Source organism: Ambystoma mexicanum, chromosome 8 (assembly GCF_040938575.1).
Source record: "Ambystoma mexicanum isolate Mex_15411 chromosome 8, UKY_AmexF1_1, whole genome shotgun sequence".
Taxonomy (NCBI): domain Eukaryota; kingdom Metazoa; phylum Chordata; class Amphibia; order Caudata; family Ambystomatidae; genus Ambystoma; species Ambystoma mexicanum.
In genome coordinates, this window is record NC_090929.1 from 1,682,639,826 (window position 1) to 1,682,664,841 (window position 25,016).

The 25,016-nt window shown below is 47.7% G+C and overlaps 1 protein-coding gene across 2 annotated transcripts in view; it reads left to right on the top strand.

Annotated features, from left to right (window-relative positions):
- PLEKHA1 (pleckstrin homology domain containing A1) overlaps positions 1–25,016 on the top strand; it is a 749,116-nt gene that overhangs the window by 702,284 nt on the left and 21,816 nt on the right. The gene's annotated exons all lie outside the window — the stretch shown is intronic.

Genomic DNA, 25,016 nt, shown 5'->3' on the forward strand with positions numbered 1-25,016 from the left:
ACAAAATGTTCTTGGACTCGGGGAGGCAACCCCCCCCCCCCCCCCCCACACACACACACACACACACACACACATTTACAGTTAGACCAATAGTTAGAATATAATTGGCTCTTTACAGGCCCTTTATTCAAACAAGATATACAAACAACTCTAAATATTAATAGATTGGGTTATACATAGAGGCATACGTAGGTGAAAGAGTAGATCAGTTACATCACTGTTTGGTGCAGTTGAGGAAGAAGACGTTATATCTGCCAATACGACACTACCCGGTCCCAAGGCAGGTAGGCAGAGAGCGATCACACGTAATAACGGGGTCTGGAGTGGAGCGTCCTCCCTCTCAGTGAAACTTCATCACCCAGGGTTCCAATTCTCTGACTTTTCATTAGGAATACCTTTCCTCTGAGAACCTAAATCGAAATACTGCCTAAAGGCTTCAACACAAACTCAAAAACAGAAGAGCAACTGAAGGACTCGCATAATTTTGTATATTGCAACAAGGCAATTGGACTAATAACTCTTAAGAGGAACATTGAGTTATCCAATGTATAACAAGTTTTTTAAGAAAACTTAATCACAATAAAAAAGAAATACCTCTCCTCTTTATGGGGAGCAGATCCCCATCCCCTCAATAGTTACCAACTGCCCCAGCCGAAAGACAGACAGCAAGCATGGGGAGCAAAGACTGGAAAAATCCAGCTTAAAGTGGAAAAACCCTGCTTCTCTCCCTCGTTGTCAGCACCCCGTATCACTGCACCTTCATAACTCCAACTCCCTTCTTGGTGTGTCCTTGATCGAACAATACGCCAACTCTCCGGCATAATGAGCTCATCTGCCTTCAAATATGAGCATCGCCACCGTGGCAGAACCCATGTCTGCTGACTGAGCTCACAGAAACGTAGACTTCCATTGCTGTTTTGGAAATGAATGTCCAAAATGGTCACACACCAGTGCCATATTTTTAAGCTCATTTTTGCACACACATTACACTCCACCTTTTGGACAAACAATTTCCATAGCACAATGGATGAAAAGCCGGTCTTTGCCGCAGACGAAAAATACCTATTAAATTCGGGATGCAGGAAATACAACCACCACAAGCAAGAGGAATAATCAACACAGCGAAAATCCAAACAAAGATAACGCAATGCCGCTGGAATCCATCAGAATACCTGATCCCACCAGCTCCCATCCTGAGTGACTTGAGATATAAGGTCCCGCAATCCACCATTATGCTTTTTCAATTGAATGAGAACGATCTTCCAAATCAAAACAACGTATTCCTTCCACCGTTTTGCAACCCAGATTATGCTTCAAAAAATGGATAATCAATAGCAGCTCTGTTCTGCAGAATCGCATTTCTAAAATGTTTATCTAACAATAGCTCTGTTAAAGCCTGAGAGGTTTCATTAAGGCCTTTTCCTACCACACAAGCCAGCTTAATTAAGGATTTATAGCCCCCAGCTGCTAAACCAAAGACCCCCACTAAAGAAATTGCAAGGGCCAACACCTCAGTTTCAGATAACAAGTGCACGTTAGAATCACATTTAGGATATAAACCAATGTGATGAAGAGCCCCCATAGAAACATCATTAGGCTAAGGCACGTTAAAGCTCAAGGACCACCCGAAATATTAGCAACGATGTATGAATATGTATAGTTCCCACAGGAGAATAACCAACTCGTAGGAAGTTTCACATGACTCGGGTGGCTGGCAGTTAAGACAGTAAAGTTACACAACATGTTATTAGAAACATCAATACACACACTTGTTGATAGAGTACACAAACGATGTCGGTGCATCCTCGATCATTGTTCATATCCAACTGCTGACATTTACTGATATAGTTCAGATCACAAGTCATTTCATAACAAACATCACCAGGAGCGATATTTTAAGTGATAATACGTGTTGTGTTCCTCCATTTGCAATCAGTGTCCGCACAGAATTTGCAATACTCATAAACCGAAAAATAACTCCTTACATCGGACTCCTCCACTAGGGAATCCTCATGTAATACTCCGAAAACGTGCTGTTACACAGGGGCCAGCGTTGGCACAGCCATGAGGCATGTTGAAATTAAATTTGCGGAATCATGAACATCAGCCAAGCAGAAGCATGAAATGTTTAGTACACGCCGAGCCAGAAAAACCATTTATTCTTGGTTTGCTAGACAATGGCAGAGTAGCCATGCTGCACGAAAGACATGGAAACTGCAGAAGGGGGCAAGACATCATGCCTATCCCCACAGCGTTTTCTCAAAGAGCCACAATAAGCCACAGTTGATGCGTCTTCATGCGCCGTGGCCGAAGCAAACTCGTCAGTCCTCATCCAAATCCCCGATTCCAGCTGCAGGATGGAGACATTTGCCGCCTCTTCTTGCATGTCCCCGTACCCTCATGAATGCACTCCACACAAGCCCACAAGTGCAAACATCATGACCAGGGTCTAAAAGAAACAAGTCAGAAAAAACACGAGATCAGTAGAGTACATCACTCGCGTAAATAACATTTGCCAGCTGGATCATGGGTCCATTTTCGTTTACCAGGTTCCATTACCAGAAATACCTGATCCTCCCCTGCTGCAATCACATTGGGCGGCCCACTATGCTTTTCAACCCAGACTTTCGCTCCAGGAACCATCCTGGCTGACGAGCCAAAACCTCTGTCCCCACGTGTAGTTACTACAGTGGATGGCTCTCCCATTTTCACCATGGACAATTTTACAGGTACAATAATTAACTGTGCCACCCCGTCCCCTTTATGGATGCGTAACATGTTCTCACCACTATTAATGAGAGTGATTTTTATCTCTCCTTGGTAGTCTGCGTCCACAATCCCTCCCAGCACTTGAATTTCCCCTCAAAGCTAATACAGATTTAGGGGTGATTAATCCCATGTGTTCTGGGGGAATTTGTGCTCCATTTCCAGTATCAATCACACTGATAACTCTGGTCTTGAGCGTAATCTCATCCAGGGCATGCAAATCCACCACTGCAGATTCTGGTGTGCCTCAATAAGGAGCTAGCGCTCCAGGTGACATTTCGTAGTGCAATAAAGTTTCACGTGCCCTGTTCAGCTTCATTTCAAAGGCTGGCATTAACATGCGAATGAATGGAGTTCTGCCATTGGCGGTCAGCCTATTGTTTAAGATTTGTTCCGCATCCAAAACACGCTCACGCCACCTTTCCAGGTGTCCGTCACCAGATTTTCGCAACTGTTCTTTCAACAACCCATTAATTCTTTCAATCAACCCCGAAGCCTCGGGATGATGCGGGACGTGGAAAATCCATTCCACGCTCTTCTCCCGACAGTCTTGAATCACTTTTCCTTTAAAATGTGACCCATTGGCACTTTGAATTTGCAAAGGCACGCCATAATATAATGCCACTTGATCTAATAATTTAATCCTATTCAATTGGGTAGCTCTTTGGCATGGCAGCACCATCAAGTATCAGGAATTTGTGTCCATAATTGGGCACGCATATTGACATCCTCTGCTAATCGGCATTGGACCAATATAATCGATCTACCAAATTTGTCCAGGTAATTTACCTCGTTTCAACATACCCTGAATGATATGTGGGATAGACCTTGATTTGTGATGTTGGCACACCAGGCACTGCAAAATCAGTCTGTATGATCTCTAACAGAGGGCTAATTCCTCGATCTTGTGTCCGCCTGATAGCCTTTTCTCTGAGGGGCCCACTTTTCTGGTGTGCCCACTTAGCCATCCCCTCCAGATAATCTTCCTCAGACCTTGTGTCTATGACTGAGATTTTGGCATGTTCATCTGTAACAGAATTGAACCAATGTTCAAATGAGTCGATTGCGCAATGCACAGCTACATGATACAATTACTGAAGATCATCGACGTAGTGTGGAATCTGCATGTCAGGTTTGCACAGAATTTTATCTAAATGTTTTGCCACTAACCGGTGATAGATGGTCGGACTATGCATGTTACCCATAGGCAAACGTTGAAACGTATATTGCCTTCCATTCCAAGAGAATGCAAACTGCTCTTGGCTTTCTTCTTCAATTGGCACAGTGAAAAAATGCATTCACCAGATCTATTACTGCATACCATGTTCCTTTGAACTTTTGCACATTTTCAATTAAGGTAAACCGCATCGGGGACTAACGGAGGAGTGTACTTATTCAACTCGCGATAATCCATAGTCATCCTATAGCTTCCGTCCGGCTTCTTAACCGTCCAGACCGGATTGTTCCAAGCCGTGGTCACAGGTCGTAGCGCACCTGCTTCAACATGGCCTTTAAAGGTGTCCGAGATCTCCTTCTGCCCCCCTGGAATACAGTGTTGTTTTACAGATACCTGCTTCGTGGCTAAGGGAACCTGTATGGGGGCATTTTAAATCTCCCTACAAGGATCGGAGTACATGTCAAACCACTCACCCCAAATTGATAGGTTTTACCTTCCAACCCCAGTGTCAACCCCTCCAAAATATCAAAGCCAATAATGTCTTCAGGGATGGGGGACAATGAACACTTTCAAATTACCAATCTTCATGTCAACTTTTTTTTGGACTGCGGGAGTCTCTTTAACCGCCAATCCCGTTATTGTGAAATGTTTGTTATTAAACCTGGAAGGATTCCTGTGAATGAATCAATGAGGCCTCCGCCCCAGTATCAATTAAGGCGCGAACCTCTTGCACGTTTCCTGATTGCCAGAATAATTTTACATTTACATGAGGCCATCTGTCTAACTTAAGTCGGGCAGTCGCTACCAGAGTTTGACCACAATCCTATTTGTGTTTTGAATGTGCATATGTGTACTCTGTCTCTAACATTGCGCTCACTGCTTTCTGTAACTCTGCCTAGGTCGGCTTATATTGTGAAGGTGTCCCCATTGATTCCTCATCCGCCTCATCCTCAGGCGTGCAGAGGGAACCATGCCTCCATTGGATTTATTTAGATCTTGCCTTTTCACCTGCTTGTATCGCTCGTTTCCTTCTATCCCTCTCTTTTTATAGAGCTGATACATGTCTTGAGTTTTGATTTCATTAATGTCTTCCTGCGGCACTCCATCTTGTAGGAGTGCCAAAAACATATCCTTTCTCGATACACGAGAATCTCTGCTATCGAACCTCCTTCCGGGAGTTTGCCTATCACTGTGCCCCTCCCTTTCTCTTTCACACGGTCTTTCTTCTGCCTTATCCCATTCCTCTAGATCAGCCAACTGCCTGATAGCATCCACCACCTCATGCGTTATCTTACCAGTCATCCCCACCAGCCGGGTCATGATGACATTTTCTGTATGCAGGAGGAGCAGTTCGAATTATTGTATTCCGGGCTGAGTCCGATAATGCAACGACCCCCATATGTTCGGAGGTTTCAACAAGGATAGCTTCCTTCATGGCATGCTCTCTAAGCTCTGAATTGTCTCCTTCAAAGTATACAATTTCTTCTCTTCATTCGGCCGATCTGATGGCATCGGATACGTGGAATTACACCCCTGTGCAGCTAACTGTAACAGCGACACTTGTGGTTCTCGCCCATATTGATCATGAGGTGGCCCAACACCACCTGAATCTGAGTCTCCTGTGACAATGGCAGAAACCTTGTGGCATCAGTAACATCCTCAAGAAGACCCGCCGCACCTCGGTCACATAATCGGACCATCCATGTAAACGGAGGCTCCCCCCGCTCTGTTTTAATCGGATGATGATCTCCCAACCTCCTGCTGAGAGTAATCCTCTAACGTTGTCAAATCCACGAACCCACCTGCCGGATTCGAGGCAGTTTGCCTACGCATGACTGGGTTAACCATCACTTTTTTCCGACCAGGCTCTAATTTTGACGGCACTTCGTTTTCTGACCCAATATCTGAACTAGTACTGCCACATACATCTCCATTCCATTGATCAGGGTCCCAATCGACCCCTGCAGAAGAAATTACTGTTGCTACCTTTCAGATATTCAACCTCCTGTTTCTCTTTCGAAATTTATATGGAGCAACCCTCGCAACAGCTCGTTCTGCCACTGCTTGATATTTGTCCCCCATATCATGAAACAATTTCATTTGAAGCTGCTGCATTAACGCAATCTGTTTCTCGGCAGCCAGCTCCTTTTCCAATCTACGGACAAACGCCTGCAATTCTACATTCTGTTGATGCACCCTTCATAATGCATGTAACAAAAGCCACCCTTGTCTACCCAAATCAGAACACTCCTTTCTCTTTTCCACAGGCACCTGTTGCAGGCAGCCTGCCACTTCCGCCGGACTTGCCTCTCCTATACTCTTATCCCAGGTCTCACTCAAACCTGCGCCACACGCCCAAGTCTGTGTCAGTTTATTGTATGGAGCCTTTATCCACCCTGGAATCGTTACCTCAGGACAGTCTCTGCCTGTGGAGCTTCCTTTTTTTTTTCCTAAAGAGGGAACTCATGGTGTCAATGGATGTTCCACGTTCTTATCACCAATACCTCAAAACACACCTGCTGTCTTCCACAAGCAACAAAGAAAATTGCCTTTCTTAGTCCAAGCTCCAAATTCGTTGGGTCCTTTGACATCAACAGCACAAAGACCCTGCTCACAGCGCCAACATTTTTTGATTTTGTGTCACGTGTAAGGGACTCCGAACCACTCACCTAACTACACGGACAAAAAGTTCTTGGAGAGAGAGTGAGAGGGAGAGAGAGAGAGACTCATATATTGGCTCTTTACAGGCCCTTTATTCAAACAAGATATGCAAACAACTCTGAAAATGAATATATTGGGTTTTACATAGAGGCATACATAGGTGAAAGAATAGATCACTAACATCACCGTTAGTACAGTTGAGGAAGAAGACATCATGTCAGCCAATACCACACTACCCAATCCAAGGCAGGTAGGCAGAGAGAGATCACAAGTACTAACGGAGTCTGGAGTGGAGCGTCCTCCCTCCCATCGAGACTTCATCACCCGGGGTTCCAATTTTCTGACTTTTCATTAGGAATACCTTTCCTCTTTATGGGGAGCATATCCCCGCCCCTTGACGATTACCGACTGCCCCAGGCCGAAAAGATGGACAGCAAGCATGTGGAGAAAAGAGTGAAAAAATCCAGCTCGAAGTGGAAAACCCAGCTTCTCTCCCTCACGCTTGTTCTCAGCACCCCTTATCACTGCACCTGCATAACTCCAACTCCCTTCTTGGTGCATCCTTCATTGAACAAAACGCCAACTATCCTCCATAATGAGCTCATCTGCTTCCAAATATAAACATCGCCACCGTGGCAGAGCCTGCGTCTGCTGACTGAGCTCACAGAAACTTAGACTTCCATTGTGGTTTTGGAAATTAATGTCCAAAATGGCCACACAGTGGCGCTATGTTTTTAGGTATAGGTAATTTTCACACACACACTACATGGATTCAAACCGTGTGCAAATTGCAGCTAACCGATGTCTGTTTCGGATCCGCACCAAATCTGTATCTACTGCTTAGGTGATGGTCACATGACCCCCCAGGATTGCGGGGTCATGCCAGTGCATGCATCCAAAGACACTGCAGGGAAAGGGTGGCAACGCTCTTCACTTGTGATCGGCAGTCTCGCAACGTGCCGGTTAGAAGATTGACTGGCCCCGCGCAAAGCTGAGGAAAAGAAAGACCAGAAGAAACATTGGAAGAGGTCCCGCTCCCCGAGTGGTTCCTCCCACCACCGGTCATCCTCTAACATGAGGAGCCACCGCTCCAGGGATTGGCCAAAATGGTTGACACGGGTTTCTTTTCCTACCCAATCCTCCACTAAGGAGGAATGGGAAAACATTTGCCTCAAGATGCCTTCGGCCGGCACACCGACGGGTCCCACCACATCTCTTGAAACTGGTAAGGCAGTTGCTGGAGACCACTCCCGCACTCATTTGGGCACAGGCCTGTATCCACTTGCAGGTGAAGTGTCTTGGTACCAGCTGACCCCTGCTTATGGTTGGCCGAGTATTGACGGCGATCAGTGTCTGGGATGTGGAAGCTCCTCTCCAAAGAGATACCTTCATGTAAAAGATGTACTCCATCGATGACGAAGAAGTTGACAAGATTCTCTTTGGGTTGGAACCCCTGGTTTCTAGAGAGGAGAGGGGTGAAGTTGGAATAGGGTTGGCCAAGGAACTACACGTCACTTGTGACCTTAACACATCGCGCTCCGAGGAAGTGGGCTGTCTGCTGTGTTGCTGTGCTGTGGAACGTTGCTTGTGATACTTGAATCCTGATTTTGGGACTACTTCTGCACAGACATTGTGCCACGCCCCCTTTTGGAAAAAAAATCTTAAATTGCCCAGAGTGCGCACTCCGAGGAAGTGGGCTGGAAGTGGGCTGTCTGCTGTGTTGCTGTGCTGTGGAATGCTGCTCGTGATACTTGGATCCTGTTTTTGGGACTACCTCTGCACGAACATTGTGTATGGACCTTATTACACTTATAATTTAACATTCTATTTCAGAATTATAGGTTTCAAATGTTTTTTTTAGGCCATAACCACTTTTGAGAAAAAAAATCTTAAATTGCCCAGAGCGTGCGCTCCGAGGAAATGGGCCGGAAGTGGACTGTCTGCTGTCCGTTGCAGAGCAGCGCACGTGCAAATTCTGTCCCTTGCATCAAAAACACGTGGCTTTTTGGCTGCATCTTAATATATGTAGATCCTGGATAAGGACTCGCGTGCTTAACGCACGGTAAGTGGGAGAGTTTTCTTATTCTCCTCAGAAAGTCAATAAAAAGCTGCGTGCAGTTAATTCATACTGTGGGTACAGACTGTGTGTAACGTTATATTACCTGTTGCAGTTGGTGCTCCAGGATTACAGCGTGACCTGTTAGCAATTTCAGTCACAATTGGAGGTGACACTTCTAACTTTACTTTCTCAGTACACATACTTGTATATGGTTGCAATTTATGTTAGATTCCTAATTCGAATTTGTGGGGCCAAGCACTGTACTACTCAAAAATGGCAAGTAATACCTGAAGTGGGAAATGCAATAAACCTGCAGTTCTGATCATCAAGGAGGGTTCTTTTAAGTTTGAAGAGCATGTAAAGCATATTATCAAACATATGGAAGGTCCTCTTGACCTGCTCATTGATATAAGCCAGGATTGTGATACGGCGCCCACAAGCTTGCCCGCTATCATAGCGGAACAAACTAATTATGTAAACTGTGACAAGGGACTTTGTGATTATGCTTGTGCTTCTGGGGATGTTTCCACTAAAAAGAAGTCGTTTTGAATCAAGGAGATGTATGATGGGGTACTGTCAATCCAGCCTAGTTTCCTAAGCATGAGAGAAACTATCATGCCAGGGACGGGAACCAAATCAATTATTAATCCTTTAAGTGACCAAATATCTGAAATTTTTATGATGGGGACAACTGTCATGACTGAACTCTCTAAGCGAGCACAACTTTCTTTGGGCCCATCCACTCCAGCCACAGGTCAAAAAGGTGGCATAGAGCATGTTCATTTGCATCTAGCTACTGAACAAGATGCCACTGTTACTGCTTTACCCTCTGTTTGTCAATTGCAGGCTGCTTCAGATGTGAGCAGCCTGAAAATGAGTCCTTCTACAATTGCACAGCTGTAGGCCTTTAGGATGGCTATGTTTCAAAGTGATGCTGTAGAGATGCAGTCCCTGTGCTTGAGGCCAAGGATAAGTCTTGCAGCCCTATTCTGGATGAGCTGGAGGGGACGTAGAGAGGAAGAGGGTAGGTTGAGGAAGAGGTTGTTGCAGTAGTCCAGCCTAGAGAGTACCAGAGATCTAGAGACATTGGAGGTCATTACGACCTTGGCGGTAGGGGGTTAACGGGGCTCGAATGGGGATGGGTTCCTGGAATGGGGAAATACCGGGCCCTCCAAGGTCGGAATGGCCCAGTATTTCTGCATTTCAGGAACCTGTACCCGGAATGGGGGTAGCCATGCCGCAAATAGCGGCATGGCTACCTCCAAGGTCATAATGATCTCCATTGAGCTTCTGGGCAAAAGTGAGGAAAGGAAGGTCTCCTTTGAGAAGGAGAAGTTGAAAGAGGGCCTTCTTGGCAAGGTCTTGGATGGATGGGAGGGAGGGAGGGAGGGAGGAAGGAAAGCGAGGAGTCGAAGATGACTCCAAGGTTTCTGGCTTCGGATGAAGGAGAAGGGAGAGAACCCAGAGAGGGAGGCCAGAGTGAATGGAAGAAAGGGGGAGCATGAGTCCTTATGGGAAGGATCTCTGACTTGCTGGTGCTGAGGCAGAGATCCTTGCAGGCACATCAGGACTGGATGTCAGAAAGGCAGTTGGGAATGATGGCGGAAGTAAGGAGAGGATCAGAGGGAAGTTTGAAGAAGAGTTGTTGTTAGGGAGAATTCTCTCTTTAGGCTGAATTTCCTAACCTAGTGAGTCCCCCAGCAGCTTTGCTGGATTTCTGGAGTTTGTTTTTTCTCCTGCCAAGAGTGAGACTCTGCTTTTCTCCCACTCTTGGACATGATTTATGGTATTCCTTTGACTGGTAATGTGTTTTATGGGCTATGGGGTCCTTTACTCCATAGGGTCTCATGTGTTTTTCTCTAGGTGTGTTACACAGCACCCTCCGTGCAGTAACACAGGGGTGTCATAGTGACACCCCACCATAGACTCCATACCCTGGGACTGACTACTGTCTCCCAGGGCATGTAAAGTCACCATTGGCTTTACTAGTCCCAAATTATTAACAGAAACCAGTACAAACCATCATATTGTGGACGTACTGGTCGGGGCAATTCGATTGCCCCAGGGTCTGTTAGTCGAGGGGGCACGTCTCCGTCCCCCCTGATCGAGTTTTGGCTGGTGGCCGTGGAAACTACTTTTTATATTCGACCGCAAATATTTTACTATGGGATTTTCCCATTGTTCGAGGCTACCAACTTTAATTATTTAATTCTCATAGCCTCGAACATACCGCAGGATTATTTAATTAATATTAATTCTCTGGTTGGTATGTTTTGCCAAGACTCGATTCTAAAATGGCGTTTGTGTTCTCTTCTGTGACTCCAACCCAAGTCGAGCCCTTTGTTCCACTTTTTGGCGGGCTTCTCCACAGAAGCCTCCAAAAGTGGTGCCACTCTGTCTGGGTACCACAGGGGGTGTGGGAGGGGGTTTAAGCACCCTGGACCGAGTTACCTTGGTAACTCAGGTCGCACTCTTGTGTGATTGGCCCAGCTCACCACTTAGCATGTTTGAGTGACAGGTAGGCTGAGTGAATGGGGGTTTTCTGCATAAAAGCAGGGCTTTGGGGACTGGAACTTCAGAAGCTGAGCCGACCTACCACGACGACACCACTGGTGGAGCCCTGCAGAACCGACTCACCACTTCCCGACGACAGAGAAGATCTGCCGGCTGGAGAGGCTTCTTCCCCTGACTGGTGAGCACAACTAAGTTTACCTTTCTTTCTTCGCACCCCAGCCCGGTTTGTGGTCGAACTGCCCGTGCCAAGCACCCCGGCAGCCGGATAGCCACTCAACACTGAACCGCGAATCCCCGGACCGCTCCTTGTACCTGAGAAACTCTGCAGCTGGTTTCTTCCCTGGCAGTGCAACGGACTCCTGTCTTCCTCCACGACGAGATCCTCTCTTCCCCCGGACGAAGCACCAACTTGCATCCGCTGCCAGGAACAACTGCCCCCGCTGGAGCGTTCTCACCACTTTAAGGTACTGTGTCCGCCAGGCCTCCCTTTCTAAAGATTGCTACAAGGTAATAATAACCCCTTAACCTTCTGGACTGGGCTGGCCGCCTTGACCCTCTAACTGGTCCCTTTCTTTGGTCCAACTACTTTTTGAACCTTTACAAGACTTTTGTGCACTGCAACCGTGTGACCTTGGGCACATTTTGTTTGGATACTCTGAAAGTGGATCCGGCCTCTTGAACTCTAACTTCACGGTTTTACTTTGCCTTCTTCTCTTGTTATGTTCTGATAAAAGTGTTGGGATCTGTTTCAACTTGTTCTCTGCTCTTCTCTCCCTTTTTAAAACAAACTATTAGAGTGCCATCTACGTTAAGCGCTCACCGCTGTCTGAAAATAAGTGGGGCTTTACTTAAGACTTGTCTAATATTCTTTTAAGGGAGTGTATATCTTTTAGTGACCGTGTTTTTGAATTGCTTAATATTAGTGCCTGTGTGTTTTTCTAGATGTGGTTTTAAATAAATAATTATATCTCTTTTACACCAAGCCCTGGTCAGTGTTTACTTGTTCTACTGTGTTCTCTTGACCTATTGTGAATACTCTGTATACTGCCTAACTCTTCTTGAGGGAAGTCTGACTGCTCAGCCACAGCTACCAAGTGAATCTGTGTGGTACAGAGTGCTACCAAGTGGGTTTACTGCCAAACACCTGTAGTCCTAAATCTTTTGCAGTGGTCCCAGAGGGAACTGCACAGGTTTCTGCTTAACAGTTGTGTGTCATCTGCATAACACTGGAAATAAGGGAGAAAGTGTAATTAGACGTGCAAGCTGAGCAAGATAGATGTTAAAGAGTCAGGGAGAGCGGTTGGAACCCTGGGGAATGCCACAGGTGGTGAAAGCTGTGGGAAAGAGCCCAGGATAACCTGGGAGGGACGGTCAGTGAGGAAGGAGATCAGCCAGTCCAGTGCCCGCTCAGAGATGCCTATGATATCATGGAGTCTTTGACTGTATCAAATGCAGAGGAGAGATCATGTAGAATGAGAACAGGTGTGGAGATAGAATCAAGAGATGTAATTGGTTATTTATAACGTGCTTAATGCCCAGAGGTTTCTAAGCGCAGTCCCGGGGATCGAACCTGTGTTGCTCTGCGTCGTCTTGCTTCCAAGGCGAGCGCGTTGCCCCTGAGCTATCATTTCTTCACGGGTGTTCAGAGGAGCAGTTTCCGTGCCTCTGGATGTTCGGAATCCAGATTGATGGTCATGTAGGCAACCAACAAGCTGAGCCAGTTGGGGGACGGGGGGGTATAACAGCTTCTCCAAGAGTTTCCTAAGGAAGGGGATGATGGAGATGGGGCGGTAGTTAGCTGGACATGAGGGGTCGGCTGAAGGTTTTTTCAAGAGATGGCTGCACAAGAGTGCTTGAGGGAAGAGGGAAACGACCCAGTAGCAAGAGAGTGATTGCAGACATCAGTAAGTGCAGAGGCAAGGGAGCCGATATTGTCCTTAATAGTTCTGGAAGTACAGGGGGGAGACCTATTTGGAGGAAACCTTCATAGAGCGGACAACTCTAGTGACCTCATTGGATGTGATAGGAGAGAACAAGGAAAGAAAGGCAGATGGAGGATGGGAGGCCTAAGGTGGCAGGGGAAGTGGAGGGGGAGAAGGAAGAGAGGGTGGATGTCTTGAGTTTTTGCAGGAAGTGAGTGGGCAATACATTGCAGAGGGTCTGGCGGGGAAGAGGCAAGGTGGAGACTGCTGAAGGGTAGGGTAGTTCCTTGCAGATTTGAGGGTTCAGCTGTGTTCTTGGAAGCACTAGAGATGCACGCTTAGATGTGGGTCCTTTTCTTTGGATGGATGGAAAGTCTGTGTTGTCTTTGGAGAAGGCGACAGGCCAGTCTGTCAGAGGGTGAGCCTCTTCCATTCTGCAGCTCTGCACTTGCGTTTCAGGGCTGCAAGTTCAGAGTCATACCAGGTGTTCTGCTTGGTGGCATGTTTCAGGCAGATCCTCATGACTGGGGCAAGAATGTCGAGAGTGTTAGTCATGGCAAGATGGAGGTTGCTGAGAGTGGAGTCGGAGGTAGAGTCTGCAGTGGGGGGAGAGGTGCGTGAAGGTTAATGCGAAGGCAGCAGCTGACACTCGTTTCATCGGACAGATATGTGAACAGGGTTGGCAGAGCTGGGGGAGTTGCGGTCGGGTGGCAGAGAGGACCCAGGTGAGGTGAGAGGAGAGGAGAGGAGGGAGTGGTCTGAACAAGAGAGTGGGGCGGAGACCAAATGTACAGTGTGGATCAAGGCATCAAGAGTGTGTCCAGCCGAGTGGGTAGGACCAGAGTGGAGAATGGAGATGGAGAGCGAGATGCAGAGGTCACGGTAGAGAAAGGACGCCGTGAATGAGTCAAGATGGAGGTTGGTCACCCAGGAGGAGTTTAGAGGTGGATGTGGGGAGACGGGAGGAGAAATCGCCCATTTCGACAGAACCTGGGTGATAGACTGGTGACCTGCAGCTAGTGGCAATGGCCAGGGAGGAAATGGGAGAGATGACCAGCTTGCAGACCAGGCTCTCGAAGGCGGTGTATGGCTGGGTAGGTATGAGGAAAGAAGGGACCCACTCAGGGAAGATCAGGGCAAACCCACCGCCAGCACGGTTAGGGCAGGGCTTGGAGATGTTCTTGTACTCATTGGGGAGAAGGGAGTCAAAAGCAGTGACTGAGCTGGCCTTGAACCACGTCTTGGTAAGAACGAGGATATCGGGGTCACAGTCTTCAGGGAGGAGGCAGATGTCGGCAGAGTGTCTGGTAGTAGAGCGAGCATTAAGCATGGCTAAATGCAGCCAGTCACTGCCTTTGAAGGTTTTCCGGTGAGGGGTACAGGGGTGTGGTACACCAATCAGAGGAGTGGGGGCAGAGAGAGAGGAAGGAAGGAGTAGGAAGGAAGTTGAGGGACGGCAAGCGCCAGTCAAAGAGGAGGAGAAGGTTGAGTTGAGGACCCTGAGCCGCAATAGTGCCATTGCGATAGATATTAATGATACACCTGGATGATGAGAAGCCCGGCAAGAGTATGTCCCATCTAGTGCCACCATTAATGAGTGAAGATGTGTGAGGATAGACAGTAGGGATAAGATGAGGAGTTCAGAGATCTGGAGAGGGGATAGAAAAGAAGATGTCAGTGTTTATCTGTCTGTAAGTTGCGCTGACGTAGGTGTCTGCAATGGGTAGACCAGGGTTGGTAGTCAAGATGTCTTTTTTTTTTAAACCTTTTTCTTCCAGACTTCGTGAGAGAGGGAGGATAGGTGATAGTATGGCAGTTAGAATAGATAGGGGAGATGGTGGGTGCCAGAGGGGTGGTGGAGGGATAGGGATAGAAGCTAGAGGGACTGTGCTGCACCAACAAACTCAGGCAGCCTAGTATTCAAAAACCAATAAACAGATGCAATAGAAACACTTGAGCACCAAGAATGAGGGTCGTTACAAATACACCAGGATTCGAATTTCACCAAAGCACAGAAATGCAATGCAAAATGGGGGTGAAGGGTTGTTAAAAATACCAGGATTCATGACTGAAGGCAGACCTGGTATGACATTTTTATTACACCAGTAGTGTGTTAGAGCTCCTATTAACTCTCAGAATACTGCTTTGAAAAACACTGGTGGGCACTTTGAGTTCACGGTTTGATGGTGAATTTTGATCCAGCTAGATCAAAGAAATCCTAGGAGGATGTGTTTTGGGCGGGATGGGGCAGGGAGTGGGTGGGAATGGTCATAGGCATTAGAATGGACTTGGACAGTCAACGGGTGGGTACATAACCAAATCCCTACCAACCTCGTGTCCCTCTTCGTATGCCAGTTCTCCCTAGCTGCACTCTAATGCAATAGTTTCTGATTATAGGCGGCGCTTTAGCGCCCTTGAATAGCCAAAACTAAAAAGGAATAGGCTGCAAACCACATTGTCTGTGAAAATGGGCCTCTGTCAGCAGTCCTAGATCAGCTGAGCAAGGTTTATGGTTGGGGGGGGGGGGGGGATACTTCATCAACCTCAGCTGGACAAAGGCAGGGGCAGTTGAATGGAGCCTCGTGCACACCGCATTGCTTTGATTCAGCTTGTCATTGAGCGGCTGTCAATGCAGGTTCCTAAGCATTTGAAACCTGGGCCTTGATTTGGAGTAGGGCTCATTAGTGAATTGGCGCCAAATCCAGCGCTCCACTTAGCACTTTAAAGTTGCAGCGGGAATGGTGCGCCTTCGAGCAGATCACTATGCTGTGGGAAGTGCTAGTTGTGCTGAGTCCTGGCCAGCATGTCAGGCGTCATAGCAATCAGCACTTCTGTGATCCTCATGCTAAATCCTGGAGTGCAGTTAATTTTGAGGGAGGATTGCTTTGGTTGTAGCTGGCACTTTGTCCTGCAACTGCACCTCACCCCCCTTCCGTTAAGCTTGTGGTCTGTTTGGCGGACGCAGAATAAAGCCCTGCAAATGAGGTGTGGGTGAACTACAGGATTTCCCCCATGCTGAATGGATGCCAGAAATATCCCATTAGAGTATCTACAAATGGTTCATGTCATATTTTATTCAAACTGTATTTTCATTTGATTTGGGGTGATTATCTGCAATTTCAACATCAAACATAATGAAAATGAAAGCCAGTTTAAGTGAAACCCATTTATTTTAGGTCTCTTATGGTAACATAGAAGATTTTCACACTCATAAGAAGTGTATGCATGCCACCGGGGGATAACTCAGCGGCAACGTGTTTGTCTTGGAAGCAAGATAATGCAGCACAACACAGATTCGAATTGCCTGGTAAAACCAGGTGTCCTTACCGGGTCCCGCGAGGGGAAGAGGGAGCTAACAACGGGCCGGTTGTAATCGGCCTGTTGTTAGCTCCCTCTCCCATTCCCATTGAGCCCTACGGGGGCTCAGATGGGAATGGGGAAGGTCTGGGCCCGGGTTCCCAGAGGGAGGAATTACAGGGCCCTCTGACCTTGGTATGGCCTGGTAATTCCCCATTCAGGGAACCCGGTAAAGGAGCCCGGTTTGGCGGCAGCCATGGAGCTCAATGCTCCATGGCTGCCGCCAAACTCGTAATGAGGCCCAGAGTGTCATTTTTCTGACGGTTCTTCCTTGTTGCGTGTGCTGTCCTAAACTCGCCACTAATGCCAACTGCACTTAGGCTCAGTCTGAGTTCTAATGGATTCTTTCCTCCCACCGATTTCTCAACTATGAAATCCCTATCGCAGGGCAGCTGTTCTCTGGAAACCTTTCTGCCTCCAGGAGGCGATCTGACGCCTCTACGCACTCTGCATCAGATATAACGTTGGGCCAGTATATATAGTGGTGCTGTGCCCCAGATCGCAGTTATTTTTTTCTGCGCACTCTTCGCTAATCGGGAACATGCTCATTGAGCTAAATGACACCATGCCTAATCTGTCGAAGGCCTCCGGTTTTAAGCCGTGTGCGCATTGCGGCCGACAGATGTCGGTCTCAGATCCGCACAGTATCTGCCTAGACTGCTTGGGCGAGGCCACGGCACCTAGGACTGCGCGTCGTGCCAGCCCATGCACCCAAAAGCCCTATGGGAATGGGTGGCAAAGATTTTCACCTTCATCTACAAAACGAAGGGTGATCTCGGTCAAGGTTGTAAAGCGCAGATCGGTATTCCGAAGATCGGTTGGCTCTGCGCAAGGAAAAGATGAAGAGGAAGGAGAACCGGAAGAGGTCCCACTTCCGAAGTGGGTCCTCGCACCAGCATTTGTCTTCGAAGAAGAGCCACCGCTCCAGGGGTTCACCTGAGCAGCCAAAAGAGGTACCTTTTCCTACTCGGTCCTCCACTGAAGAGGAATGGGAGAAATTCTATTTGAACAAGCTAGATATCTTTGCCCAAGGGACAACCACGACTGTTGTGACTGGCAGGGCACCCTCAAGGGCCCACCCCTACACGCGTTCAGACCTGGCTCAAAAGGAAGCCATGATAACTCAGCGTCCAGACGTCCTGCCTTCGGGTGTCACGGCCCTGGTTTTGGCACAGATGCCATGGTTCTGGCACCAATCCCGTGGAGACTGTGGTTCTGCAGGAGTATGCCCTACTCTCTATGGATGCTTTTATGTCTAAGATGCATGACATCTATGATGATGGGGGAGACCAGATCCCTTTTTGGCTGGAACCTCTGGGCTCTAGAGAGGTTAGGGATTTCCCTGGGAAAATCTACAGGGAAAGTGAGAATCTGTGGGAGTGGCAGAGGCCCTGCAGGAAGCCAGCAGCCTCAACACCTCAGCAGAAATATATTTCTTGCCGGCACCCACTCTGGGGAAATCCCCAAGTCGTATTCTAGTGCTTGATGGCAAATGTGGGCAGTACTTTGGAATGGTCTGCTCCATCCAGTTCCATGGTGCAATATCAGTTCTCAGACGGTCTGGATGAGCCACCCAAATGTGAGGGTGAAAGCACCTGTGCTGGAGGCGTGGAGAAACATGCCTCTGTTCCGGCTGTGGACACAGACCTGGTGAAGAAACACTATCCCACCCAGTCAGACCCGTATTTTTTCTCCTCCCATGCTTCACCTTAGAGATTGGTAGTCCAGGCTGCCAAGACTAGCCTAAAAACATCTACCGGCCTGTCCCTTCCACCGGACAGGGAGATTGAGAGGTTCGACACATGGGGGGAGAAGGTGTTCGCGTCAAGCAGTCTGGCTCTGCGGCCCGTGAATGCCTTGTACTCAATTGGCAAAGTTTTCCTTCAGCCTTTGGACAGTGGTAGCCAATACAGCCAAACACCTCCCCGAAGGGGAAATGAGGACGGATTCCAGGCCCTGGTCTCTGATGACGGGGAGATAGCACGCCAAAAGCTGCAATCGGGGCTGGACGCAACAGATTGTGTGGGAAGGGCCATGGCCAGCAGCACGGTGGTCAGGCGCCACGCCTGGCTAAGGACATTAGAATTTGTGGCCGATGTCCAAACCAGATTGTTGGATGTACCATTTCATGACCACCTTTTATGGAGCCAAGGCTGACGATGCCCACCAGAAGGTTAGTCCTCAAAGGCGACGGCTGTGTCCTTGAGGCTTGCCATTCAACAGCCCTCCACAAAACTGCCATACCAGGGGAGGGGTTTCATCCCTTCAACCCGAGAGGCTGTCGTATATCTGCCCTGGGAAGAGGCAGTCTCTTCCTGGTAGGGGTTGGGGGAGGGGAAGAGGTACCCTGAGGGGTTACGTGGCCACAGCCTCTGTCCCTGCTGTACCCCAAGGCAGCAAATCTCAGTGACTTCTTTTACCATGCATCACCCGTGGGGTGCTTGGACTCTCCATGTTCAGCACAGAATGGTGATAGACCACATCAGACAAGGTTTTTTCCTCCTGTTTCTCCAGCAACCCCCAGACCAAAGACCCCTGGCTACCTCCTTGTCTCCGGACCCCATCCTCCTGGAAGAGGACTGTCGGCTTCCAGTGAAGGGCGCGATCAAACTGGTTCTGTGCTGATAACAAGGAAAGGGGTGATATCCACCTATTTTCTGGTGCCGAAGAACGGAGGCTTGCACCCCATCCTAGATCTGCAGCTGCTGAGTTTGTTCTTACGCAGGGATAAGTTCAAGATGGTTACTGAAGCCCGGGTCCTACAAGCCCTCGATCTGCAGGACTGGTTGGTTTCCCTAGATCTTCATGATACCTACTTCCATGTGCCAATTCATCTAAAGCACGGGAAGTAATTGGGGTTCGTAGTGGGCTAACACCATTACCATTTCAAGGTCCCGCTATTCGGTTTTCACCAAGCTGCTGGCGTGATGGTGGCTCTGTTCAGGAGAGTAGGTATCTGTCTTTCCCTACCTGGGACCCACTAAACTGCTGGCCTCCATTCTTGGAGCAACATGGTGGCTCTGTGCAGTGAAAAGAGGTGGGACTTCACCTGCTACTTATTACTTCCTGTGATTGTAATGCAGGGAAGACTTTGCCAAATTGGTCAGTGCCTGAAACCCAATGGAGAATATGATTAAAAGAGCAAAAGGAAGTTGTGTATCGTTTGGGTGAGGTTAGAGGAGGAGGAGGAGGAGGAGGAGGAAGAGTTGGTGAAGGTGGCAGTCCAAGAGACCAGGAGGAGGAAGGATAGTGGACTCGAGAGTGGAGGCAAATTGTAGAAAAGGTGTAATATTAGTTGTTGCAAACAAGTGCTACTGTGTTGTGAGTGTGCTTGCAATCTGGGTGAGTGTAAGTGTTATGCAGGGAGTGAGACTGAAAGCAGCATGACCGAGTAGAAGGTGGAGTAGAAGTAACGCGTAGGGTGGAGTTATAACATCAGGGTGGAGGCAGGTAGTAGGAGTGAGACACCGGATGGACAGAGGAGGAATACTTGGAGAGAGAATGTGGGTGTAGTGGGACACCACAAGCGAGGTACAGAGGGGCAAATAAGATACAGAGACAGGGAGCGGAATATCCAGGCATGCTAGGAAGGAGACCTATCATAGTGTCTGGAAGGCATATTCCCTAATCTCTTTTAGTTACTAATAAAAGTGATAGTGTAGGAGTAGTCTAGAAAGTTCCAGAGGGAGTTTAGACAGAACATGCAATTCCCTTTAGGCTTTCACAACCAGCTAGCCTAGATATTAGACAATGGGGTTGAGAGGGTTTCAGTATTTGCTTAGGGTGGAACGCTATCTATAGACTAGAGTGCGAGGGACAACCGTAGCATCCTCAAAGCAGATGATATAAAGCAAAATAAATAGAAGCCGTTCCCCAGGACTTGGAGTGTTCTCTGAGCTATCCGTGACAGCGGGTATGACTGTATTAAGCAGAATTATTCTTTGTTTCATGCAACAAAGTTATCTGAGATGTCAGAGGTTTGAGATGATGAACAAGATTTGATTATTTGATTGAGTTGTTGTTTAGAAGAGTCAAGAGTCGACTTAAACGATACACCACATGGGCAGGATGTTTTTGACTTGGCTGGTCCTACCGGCCCAAACTGATGATGGTGATTTTGCAACAAGGAAGAGCATTAGACCAGGAAGGACCCTGCCAAACCCATATAGGAAGATAAACTGTTCATCAGGACCTCCTCATTGACTGTAGCAAATGCAGCTTTGCGATCCAAAGGAAACTGTAAGGAAGACATGGTATCTACAGTAAGACAGATACAAGCGACCACAGTTGAAGTGTGTTTACTGAACTTTCGCCAGGGCGTGATAAACGCCTATTTGAATCTAAATCTACAGATGGGTGCGAGCTATGACCATCAAATAATAATAATGCAGTCCTAGTGAAGTATTGTCAGAATAAAAGGGCCTATACTAAAAAGCCTATTGCCAATCCTTACCACTAATTTACAAATAGTGTGAGGTAATGTTCATGAAAAAGAAAAAATTGTTAATAAAATAATATGTCGGGATGTTTGGGCCGTTGGCCTCCCTTCCCCACATTTTCTGCACATGTCAAGCGGTTCACTCGAGCAAAACACACACTCTGGCTTCTGTGGCACGAGGATACAGTTCCATTACCAGCATCAGGACCTTCTGTCAAGTCTCTTGATTCAGAGGCCCTGATGTACAAAAACAAGATGCAAAAGTTATTTTCTTTTTACCAGTATTCAATTTGGGTGTTCACCCTGGATCTCCCTCAGCCGGGCTCAGATCCCTTTCGAAAACAAAGTTCAACATTGGATCCCCCTCTTTCGGGCTCAGATTGCCTTATTACAATTTGCAGAGAATATTCTTTCTCGGGCGACTCATGGTTCATCCTGGATCCTCTCAGCCGGGGTCACATCCCTTTCTTTTACCCAAGTAGTCTCCCTCAGCTGGGCTCGCACCAATTGCAGTGTACATTAAACCATCGAAGACTTTCGAATGTGCACAGGGTTTAGCTTGACTTGTTGCAGGAGAACCTTGATCTCACAATTCCCTTTTCTCACACTTGGCATCAGTTGGATACCTAACAGACTTTCGAATGAGCACCCACGTGGCATCAGACCACTCTGTCTACGGTATCTTTTCTTGGCATCCTAAAGTTCTGTCACTCCTTTGGTTTCGAATTATATTGGCGTTGCTCGTCACATACGTCTCACACACTGTTCTCTTTAGATTTCTTCATGCAATGTTGCTGCTTACAGCCTTGGTTCAAAACACAGGCTAGTTTGGTATCAGTCTCTCCAACTCACTGGCTGTGCTGTCTTTACTGATTTTTTGTTTTAGGAGTTAAGGGCAGTACCACAGCGGCAATTGCTCCTCCCCACCTTGGTTATTGACGCGGGAGAGAGCCCTGGGTACCTGTGACATACTGTGCAGGTTTGATCCGCTTCAGTTCCTGTTCTTAGGTTTCTTACTTTCCAAGGTTCACGAAAGTACCACTATTTAAAGGTCAAGGGCACTTCCCTCTGGTCTTGCCGTCTTTCTCCTCGTATTAAACTGCCATCTTGGAACTGCTGTTTCCTCATGTACTTTGCCTCGCTTAGAGTGAGCTTTAGTGCTCCCCCTTTTATCCGTGTAGGGAATTGTGATGGAAGCCAGGAGTGTTTATGATCGTTAATTGCCTGATCATGGTATTGGATCATGTCGGGCTCTGGTGTTAGTCCGTTGTCGCTCACAGTGAGCTCTCCCGTGAGAAAATGTTTGTGTCGGGGATAGGGGGTTGGGTGGTTTGAGTTCCTAGGTATCCTGCTCGGTAGGATGGGGAAAAGGTGTTACAGGGAAGGGGATACCGCTCTCATCATCTGGTATCCCACTACCATTCCCAGAGGAGCCCACATCCGGGTGACCCTCCCGCACTGGTCCACCCACAGGAACTGGATCCAAAAGCGATGGCCGTGTCCTGGCCACCTGGATGACCGATCCCCGGGGACCAGCGGGTGAAACACCTTCAGGTTTCTCACAAAACGGAAAATGGCATCTCCCGCCACCCCGTTTCTAGAATGTGCAAAGCACTGTGCACCACCTGAAAGGCAGAGGTCTCAGTGGTAGATCAATGGTGGAAGCAGACAGATCGGCCTGCAACAAACAGTGATTTGGTTATGTGACGGGCAAGTTGTGCTGTTGGACATTTTGCCTAGAAACAGCAATGTGGTAGGTTAGTCGTTGGTGTTGTCCAGAGAGTAAGTCCAGGTTCAGACTGGCCTATAGGGCAACAGAGCAATGCCCGAACCAAAAACACAAAATGCTAGCATGGGCCCGTTATTTTGGTGAAAGTAAGCCACTTTTTCCGGTTTGATAAGTTACTTCACCATGCGGCTAGTAGTTTCAACCAGGGTTACTGAATAAATATTCTTCAATATGCACAATTTACATCACATTTTATCAAAAATCTTCCCATTGAGTACTACTCAAACATTCTGTTACAAAACAAATGAATTGCCATTTTCAACTGTGGGTCAGGTTTTCATTGGTGCTCAACAATTTTATGGCCCAGTTCGACCCTGAATAAGTCTTAATTATTTAGTTTGAGGGTGTTTCTACCCTACCTAAAGATGGCATTTATCAGAGGAAGCCAAAATAGGCAAACAATATTGGGAAACATTCAATCAAGTATATGGGAGGGCGATTGTCAAATTGGAAGTATGTTTCATGAGAGAATGTACATGACTCAAATAAAAACTAGAAATGGAGATTTATTTTGTCCCAGATGGGGACAATTCTAGATGAGTTGCAAAGGTTAGAGTGGCAGAATGTGGGAACTTGGAAGCAACAGATGATTACATGTTTTCAATGTTCTCAAAGTAAAGAAATTGACCCAACGCCATGAGAAAATACCTAACTGAATTCTAGAAGAACGCTGACTCCACCCCAGAGATCAGATTGATTTGGGAAATCGTGAAGCGACAGTCTGAGGTCTCCCCATGATTCACAAACATGGTATTGAAAAGTTGCACAAGGTTCTGGAGACAAAGCTTAAGACGTTGGATGGGGAATTAAAAAGAGATCCACAGAACACCGATCTTACACAGAGTAATCTGAGCCAAATCGGATTTGAACTACTTCCATACCAAAAAGGTGGGAAAGGGTGTAGAGAGGCAGATGAATGTGTCATTCATGATGTTGGCCCCTCCCCCACCGCCGTATTGCAGATAAGAGAGAAAATATTCACTGAGGCATCCATTTCGAGCACTTCTAGGAGAAATGCAGCAAGAGGCAAAACTGCTGATGGATGTGAAGTCTGGATGTGTGAAGACGGCTATTAATCAAGATATCAAACTACTCGTATTTACCTATAGACCTGAAGCAAATAAGCATACACCATGAAGTTACATAAACATTAAGCTAAAGATGGAAATTAGACATGAATAATATATACACTTCACATTTTATGACATACAACACGACTAAATATAGGCAATGAAACGCAACGCAAAGAAAACGCGTATGCTTGCTTGTAACGTTGAACACAACAGAAGATTGGAAGCCATCTTGGATTAAATGACTGGCAAAGCTACATCTCACAGAGAGGGAAGCCTGAAGCTACAAAAGAGGCGATGGGGAAATAAGTTAAAATCATGAAGTCGTGATGGAACAAATGGAAGCCGAGTAGCCCCGTTCAATGGTCCCTGTGAAAATAAGGGAGGATTGAACTGTCTGGAGAGGAGTCAAGGTAACGCGCTCCTGAATGCCAGACATTGTTCGCGTTAAGTTTAGTCAGATATTAGCCAATCTCATTGAATGGCATGCCATCACCTGATGCTACCAATCATGTACACTGCTATGCAGGATGGATTACACTTCTGACTCGAATGCTGCATTTCCTGGACCTACTGTCTAGGACCCAAGGTGCCGCCTTGTTGACGACACCAATGGCAGCAATGGCCTGGGCGCGTGTATTTCAGAGGTGCGCGAGAAGTTTCACACGCGATTGGGCTGCGTGCGGGTATTTCAGGGGTGCGCGGGAAGTTTCACACGCGATTGGGCTGCGTGCAGGTATTTCAGGGGTGCGCGAGAAGTTCCACACGCGATTGGCCTGGGGGAGCGTGCGCGTGTATTTCAGAGGTGCGCGGGAAGTTTCACACGCAATTTCAGCAGGGTACGTGTATTTCAGGGGTGCCGGGGAGTCCTACATGTGATTTGGCAGTGTGGGTCCTCCCATGTGTTCCCTGTACACCCTCCACGGCCCCTGCAGGCAGCCCACACCATAGGGGACTACCCTGCATCCCTGGTCATGTCCCGCAGGCAGCCCACCCAACATGGGCATGCCCCCCAGCAAAGGCACATGTCTCCTTGCAGTAATGATCACCAACTCATGTCCCCTTGCACCCTCACCCCCAGCATTGCGGGGCACCTGCCAGCAGGCCCCCACCCATGTCCAACTCATGTTCCCCACCCCACCCACCCCCCAGCACTGTGGGGCACCTGCCAGCAGGCCCCCACCCATGTCCAACTCATGTTCCCCACCACCCCCACCCCCCCAGCACTGTGGGGCACCTGCCAGCAGGCCCCCACCCATGTCC